The sequence below is a fragment of the Cherax quadricarinatus genome, chromosome 1 (assembly GCF_038502225.1).
Source record: "Cherax quadricarinatus isolate ZL_2023a chromosome 1, ASM3850222v1, whole genome shotgun sequence".
Lineage (NCBI taxonomy): Eukaryota > Metazoa > Arthropoda > Malacostraca > Decapoda > Parastacidae > Cherax > Cherax quadricarinatus.
Window position 1 is genome coordinate 73,123,078 of NC_091292.1, and position 7,669 is coordinate 73,130,746.

At 40.0% G+C, this 7,669-nt stretch overlaps 1 non-coding gene across 1 annotated transcript; it reads left to right on the top strand.

The window, feature by feature from the left end:
* The first annotated feature begins 995 nt into the window (after positions 1-995).
* On the top strand, positions 996-1,102 carry LOC128690972 (U6 spliceosomal RNA). Its single transcript, XR_008407376.1, has one exon. It is a non-coding gene; the product is annotated as a U6 spliceosomal RNA (small nuclear RNA).
* The last annotated feature ends 6,567 nt before the right edge of the window (positions 1,103-7,669 follow it).

Here is a 7,669-nt window from a genome sequence, read left to right on the forward strand (position 1 = left end):
GTTGCTGAGGGTAGTTTGTATACTAGGATAATTACCAAATTCATATTTTCAACTTTAATGCCTAGGATTTCCACTATATCATTAGTAGAGTTCAGTACTTCCGTGCATATCCAGACATTAACATCAGTCTTACTTAAGTTACACTCTCATGGCCTCACTGCCAAGCCGAAGAAATGCTTCCTTTGTTTCAATCAGATTAGGTATCTAGGTTTCATTCTTTCTAATAATTCTTTTCGGCCTCTTCCTAGTAAGATCGAAGCCTTGTTAGAATTTAAATCCCCCAGAACCAAGAACCTCATGCATAGTTTTCTTGGCTCTGAATTTCTATGCAAAATTAATTCCCAATATTACAGATCTTTCAGGAATATTATGACTACCTTAAAAGCCTGTAACAGAACCTCTTGAACTTTGCGACGAAGCTCGGGAAAAAATTAACGCAGTAAAGAACGTTTTTCTAAAGACCCCATACTTAAAATTCCAGATATCAGTAAGCCATTTTGTTTGAAAACTGATGCCTCCAATACCGGCCTAGGTGCTGTGCAATTACAGTAGCGTGAAGGTACTCCTTTCTCTGTATGCTTCCTTAGCCGGAAGCTTCTTCCTGCAGAAAAGAGATACTTCACCATTGAAAAGGAATGTTTAGCCCTTGTGTGGGATATCTAAAAACTTAAATTTTATCTACTAGGTAAAGAATTGATTTTAGAAAAGCATCATTAACCTTTAATATACCTAAAGACTTTTATGGGAACCAACAGTCGCCTCTTGAGGTAGTCATTGGCTCTCCAAGCTTTCAAATTTCGTATATTGTAGATCACTGGTTCGTCCAATTATTTCCGACTGGTTATGTCGTGACAGTCAGTAGAATATTGGTAGATTAAACAATTTTTCTTTAGGAACCTTTTCCTACCTATTCCTCATATTCTTTGACTGTCTTGGTATGGATAGTAAGGGTGGAAGTATGAATGAATGGTTGTAGTTTTTGTTGGTCAGTATCTGTACTTGCTTCAGCAGTACATATACTAAAATTGGAAGGATACAGAGAAGATTAGCATGGCCCCTGCACAAGGATGACACGCAGAATCGTGAAGCGTTCCACATTTTTTACATTCGTCCATCACCCTTGGTGAAGGTCGGACGTCAGCAACAGCACTCACGCCAGTTGGTAGCTCTAAGTGATTTTTAGCAAGATGGTGCAAGCCACAAAGAGGAGAATCAACACTGTAGGCATTGAGATCTTGAAAGGCACAGTGTATAACTCGAACGCATCGATTCTGTTGCCTGTCATCTTGCGCGACACCTATGTCATCAACAATGAAGACCTGTATAGTGTTGTATTGAACGGCTCGACGAGGATTTTTGTGAAGTTTGTGACGGCGGCGATCTACAAGATGGTGGAGAAGTACCAGGAAGTGTGCAAGATTGTTAATCCAGGTTTGGAGGTCCGGATGAGGGATGTATCCAAGTACTGCACTTGAGTAATGTTAAAATTTGTGCCTTTTGAGGCGGAAGAGGAGGATATACGAGCGGCGATAGAAGTGTATAGCGTTATACATTTAGCAACAATGGGACGATGGAATGAGGGTATGTATGTTGGCATACGTGAGGGCACTTTTACCCTGAAGATGACTCAGCGAAGATCCATATCGTCCTACGTGGTGTTGAGTGATTTCAGGATGCAGATATATGTTACATATGCGGAACAGAGACGTGCACGTAGACTGTGCGGGGCCTATGAACATATGGCTGCGCAGTGCCCTAAACGATCTGTACCTGAGAATCGCGGTGCAGTGAAGGAAGTGGAGAGGGATAGTGATGAATCAGACTCCAGGACGGAATTCTGAGGCTCGAAAGACATGGAGTGATATGGTGGAGGGTCATTTAGAGGAATTTGTAACTTTACCGGAGATTACACAGGTCATTGAGGTCATGAGAATGGAGGACGAGGCGGGTCCAGAGGAATTGGATACCGGTATGTCGGATGCAATAGATTCTGTGTTACAAGGCTTACAGGATGACCATAATGATCAAGGAAGTCTGCATAATGTAAAGGATGGAGAATCTGTGGAGGGTAGGATATGCCACGTAGGTAATGAGGGCAGCAGACAAGAGATGTCACTGAGGGTATGTGAGACAGAGGTTGAGGTAAACACATTTATATATCCAAAATTGTGGCATGTGGCGGTGGCATACCCTTTGATGCCGGGAGATGTAAGGAGATTGCAACGAAAAGCAATGAGGTTTGATAGGGGATATGGTTGCCAGAGGCTGCGGCAAACCGTTGTGACGAATTCGATAATGATAGGAGGTTTAGGGTTAATACCTTTGGAGAACAGGTTGACGGGAATGCATGTAAAGCAATGTTATCTTAGGTTGGAGGGGGGAACGAGGAGCTAGGGTAGGGGCAGTGATGACTGATGTGAGGCAGTTGTGGGGGATAGGGATTTACAGGAGTGCCTGGGTATGTTGAGGTACTTATTACAGGTTAGAGATCCGAATAGTGTGAAGGTGTGTGTTTTGGGGAACTTGGGCAGGAGAAATGAGGTGGTGGAAGGAAAGAGTGCTTTTCCGATGTATGACTGGACACGTATATGGGGGAATTACGTAAGTTAAGGTTGCAGCACAGGGTGAGGGAAACATTGTATCGTTGTCTACATGAGATATTGCCCACTAAAGTTAGATTGTATAGGATGCGAATTCTGCAATCTCCAAGTTATTTTGTGTGGGGAGCAAGAAACAGCCCATCATGTAGTGTATGTCTGTGCGAAAATAGAGGAGGTCCGAATTTGGTTTCACAGAGTCTTGGGTCTGGTAGGAGGGAGTAGGTTAGCAATGGTCAGGGCATTGGGTTTAGATATAGAGGGAGTGGAGGATGGCGTGAGGAGGGCTGTATTGTATTTAGTTGCGGATTATGTTTATGTATCGTGGGCGATGCGGGATGTGCGGGGGGGGGGAGAATTCGGGCTTTAGCGGGACGCTTCTATAGAACGAGGTGCAGTTATGAGGTTTTGTATGGGAATAGGTGGGCTTTAGATTTTCCTGTTTCGTGTAGGGGTATAACAGTGGGAGGGCTTCGTGATTTAGAGTAGTACGGGTTGGGGTGGACTGGTGATTAGCGTGGGGGTGGGGGATAGTGTGTTAGCAAAAAATATTAATGTCGAATGTCAGTATCTCATGTTTGTGGAATTTGATTGTTGTAAAGTTGGTTAAGTGTGTAGTCACTAAGATTAGGGGAGGGGGGCTTATTATGAATAAAAATGTGTGCTGTAATGTTGTCATTACTTTGTGTATGACAAGGTTCGTTTTTTGTGGTCCTTTTTGTTATTCTAGACCAACATATGAAAGTATTTCTACTTTCTTGTCTGTTAAGAGGCTGCATTATTTTTAGTTTTAAAGTTAGGAAGATATAAGGTATGGTAAGTATTATGTGACGATATTAACAATGAGTTAGTAGATAGGGATATATATATATATATATATATATATATATATATATATATATATATATATATATATATATATATATATATATATATATATATATATATATATACATATATATATAAGGGATAACTAATTATGCGAGGAATCGAGCTGACAGTGTAAATTCCATGTTTCATTAAATATTTATGTTGTATGTCATATTGACAAATTATATAGTTGAAGGAAATGTAAGCTAATGTTTATTTTTATTTGGCTGAGGTATATGATGATGGATTAAAATTGAATATATCTATGTAAATGTAATACACACAAACACACACACACACACACACACACACACACACACACACACACACACACACACACACACACACACACACACACACACACACACACACACACACATATATATATATATATATATATATATATATATAATATATATATAATATATATATATATATATATAATATATATATTAGTAGCAGTAATGTTAAATGATCAGTTATGGAAGGAGAAAAGAGAATATGAATGTGTAAATTCAAGAATTATGTGGATTAAAGTAAAGGTTGGATGTGAGAAGTGGGTCATAATAAGCGTGTATGCACCTGGAGAAGAGAGGAATGCAGAGGAGAGAGAGAGATTTTGGGAGATGTTAAGTGAATGTATAGGAGCCTTTGAACCAAGTGAGAGAGTAATTGTGGTAGGGGACTTGAATGCTAAAGTAGGAGAAACTTTTAGAGAGGGTGTGGTAGGTAAGTTTGGGGTGCCAGGTGTAAATGATAATGGGAGCCCTTTGATTGAACTTTGTATAGAAAGGGGTTTAGTTATAGGTAATACATATTTTAAGAAAAAGAGGATAAATAAGTATACACGATATGATGTAGGGCGAAATGACAGTAGTTTGTTGGATTATGTATTGGTAGATAAAAGACTGTTGAGTAGACTTCAGGATGTACATGTTTATAGAGGGGCCACAGATATATCAGATCACTTTCTAGTTGTAGCTACACTGAGAGTAAAAGGTAGATGGGATACAAGGAGAATAGAAGCATCAGGGAAGAGAGAGGTGAAGGTTTATAAACTAAAAGAGGAGGCAGTTAGGGTAAGATATAAACAGCTATTGGAGGATAGATGGGCTAATGAGAGCATAGGCAATGGGGTCGAAGAGGTATGGGGTAGGTTTAAAAATGTAGTGTTAGAGTGTTCAGCAGAAGTTTGTGGTTACAGGAAAGTGGGTGCAGGAGGGAAGAGGAGCGATTGGTGGAATGATGATGTAAAGAGAGTAGTAAGGGAGAAAAAGTTAGCATATGAGAAGTTTTTACAAAGTAGAAGTGATGCAAGGAGGGAAGAGTATATGGAGAAAAAGAGAGAAGTTAAGAGAGTGGTGAAGCAATGTAAAAAGAGAGCAAATGAGAGAGTGGGTGAGATGTTATCAACAAATTTTGTTGAAAATAAGAAAAAGTTTTGGAGTGAGATTAACAAGTTAAGAAAGCCTAGAGAACAAATGGATTTGTCAGTTAAAAATAGGAGAGGAGAGTTATTAAATGGAGAGTTAGAGGTATTGGGAAGATGGAAGGAATATTTTGAGGAATTGTTAAATGTTGATGAAGATAGGGAAGCTGTGATTTCGTGTATAGGGCAAGGAGGAATAACATCTTGTAGGAGTGAGGAAGAGCCAGTTGTGAGTGTGGGGGAAGTTCGTGAGGCAGTAGGTAAAATGAAAGGGGGTAAGGCAGCCGGGATTGATGGGATAAAGATAGAAATGTTAAAAGCAGGTGGGGATATAGTTTTGGAGTGGTTGGTGCAATTATTTAATAAATGTATGGAAGAGGGTAAGGTACCTAGGGATTGGCAGAGAGCATGCATAGTTCCTTTGTATAAAGGCAAAGGGGATAAAAGAGAGTGCAAAAATTATAGGGGGATAAGTCTGTTGAGTGTACCTGGTAAAGTGTATGGTAAAGTTATAATTGAAAGAATTAAGAGTAAGACGGAGAATAGGATAGCAGATGAACAAGGAGGCTTTAGGAAAGGTAGGGGGTGTGTGGACCAGGTGTTTACAGTGAAACATATAAGTGAACAGTATTTAGATAAGGCTAAAGAGGTCTTTGTGGCATTTATGGATTTGGAAAAGGCGTATGACAGGGTGGATAGGGGGGCAATGTGGCAGATGTTGCAAGTGTATGGTGTAGGAGGTAGGTTACTGAAAGCAGTGAAGAGTTTTTACGAGGATAGTGAGGCTCAAGTTAGAGTATGTAGGAAAGAGGGAAATTTTTTCCCAGTAAAAGTAGGCCTTAGACAAGGATGTGTGATGTCACCGTGGTTGTTTAATATATTTATAGATGGGGTTGTAAGAGAAGTAAATGCGAGGGTCTTGGCAAGAGGCGTGGAGTTAAAAGATAAAGAATCACACACAAAGTGGGAGTTGTCACAGCTGCTCTTTGCTGATGACACTGTGCTCTTGGGAGATTCTGAAGAGAAGTTGCAGAGATTGGTGGATGAATTTGGTAGGGTGTGCAAAAGAAGAAAATTAAAGGTGAATACAGGAAAGAGTAAGGTTATGAGGATAACAAAAAGATTAGGTGATGAAAGATTGAATATCAGATTGGAGGGAGAGAGTATGGAGGAGGTGAACGTATTCAGATATTTGGGAGTGGACGTGTCAGCGGATGGGTCTATGAAAGATGAGGTGAATCATAGAATTGATGAGGGAAAAAGAGTGAGTGGTGCACTTAGGAGTCTGTGGAGACAAAGAACTTTGTCCTTGGAGGCAAAGAGGGGAATGTATGAGAATATAGTTTTACCAACGCTCTTATATGGGTGTGAAGCGTGGGTGATGAATGTTGCAGCGAGGAGAAGGCTGGAGGCAGTGGAGATGTCATGTCTGAGGGCAATGTGTGGTGTGAATATAATGCAGAGAATTCGTAGTTTGGAAGTTAGGAGGAGGTGCGGGATTACCAAAACTGTTGTCCAGAGGGCTGAGGAAGGGTTGTTGAGGTGGTTCGGACATGTAGAGAGAATGGAGCGAAACAGAATGACTTCAAGAGTGTATCAGTCTGTAGTGGAAGGAAGGCGGGGTAGGGGTCGGCCTAGGAAGGGTTGGAGGGAGGGGGTAAAGGAGGTTTTGTGTGCGAGGGGCTTGGACTTCCAGCAGGCATGCGTGAGCGTGTTTGATAGGAGTGAATGGAGACAAATGGTTTTTAATACTTGACGTGCTGTTGGAGTGTGAGCAAAGTAACATTTATGAAGGGATTCAGGGAAACCGGCAGGCCGGACTTGAGTCCTGGAGATGGGAAGTACAGTGCCTGCACTCTGAAGGAGGGGTGTTAATGTTGCAGTTTAAAAACTGTAGTGTAAAGCACCCTTCTGGCAAGACAGTGATGGAGTGAATGATGGTGAAAGTTTTTCTTTTTCGGGCCACCCTGCCTTGGTGGGAATCGGCCGGTGTGATAATAAAAAAAAAAAATAAAAATATATATATATATATATATATATATATATATATATATATATATATATATATCTGACATCTGCGTCAGTATCATTCATAATTTTTGCGAGCATAGGAAATTACATGCCTAGGATGTGAAGGTATGTTAGGTGTTTACGTGTTGATTTTTTTGTTATAAATGTGTATGTGCTTCTGTAATGGACCTCGAGGCAAAACGGAAAAGATTACTTGGAAGAGTGATTATGAAGGTGATGGAATTATAATCTTTCGGTATTACATAAAAAGTGAAATCATATATTAAATTGTGTAGTGATCCTTCGGACAAGGTTCAGAAGAGCTGTTGTGAAAGTCTCCTTGTTAAGTTGTGTAATAATTTGTTTAATACATGGCATAGTTGAAGTGCATTATGTATATTGTTTGTATGGATGTGCAGAGTAGTGTTATTGTGAAAGTTTTATGTGATATGTAAACTAGGCGGGAGGAAGGGATGGGGATATAGGATGAATATGTGAAGGGATGTGCAGAACATGTGAACCAGAGTATGTGTTGGATATTATAATTCTTTACTTTTGTGATGGATGAGATACTTATTGTATCTCGAGGGAATGATGACCTTCATTATCTTAGGTTACACACATTTAAATGCATTGTATGTACGGCCTATGTATGTAATATATTTGGTTTTAATAAAATATAATAAAAAGTTAGAATAGGTGTTGAGGGACAAAAAGAAAAGGGGGGGATAGCATGTGCCTGCACGAAGTTTGTGCGGTGTGT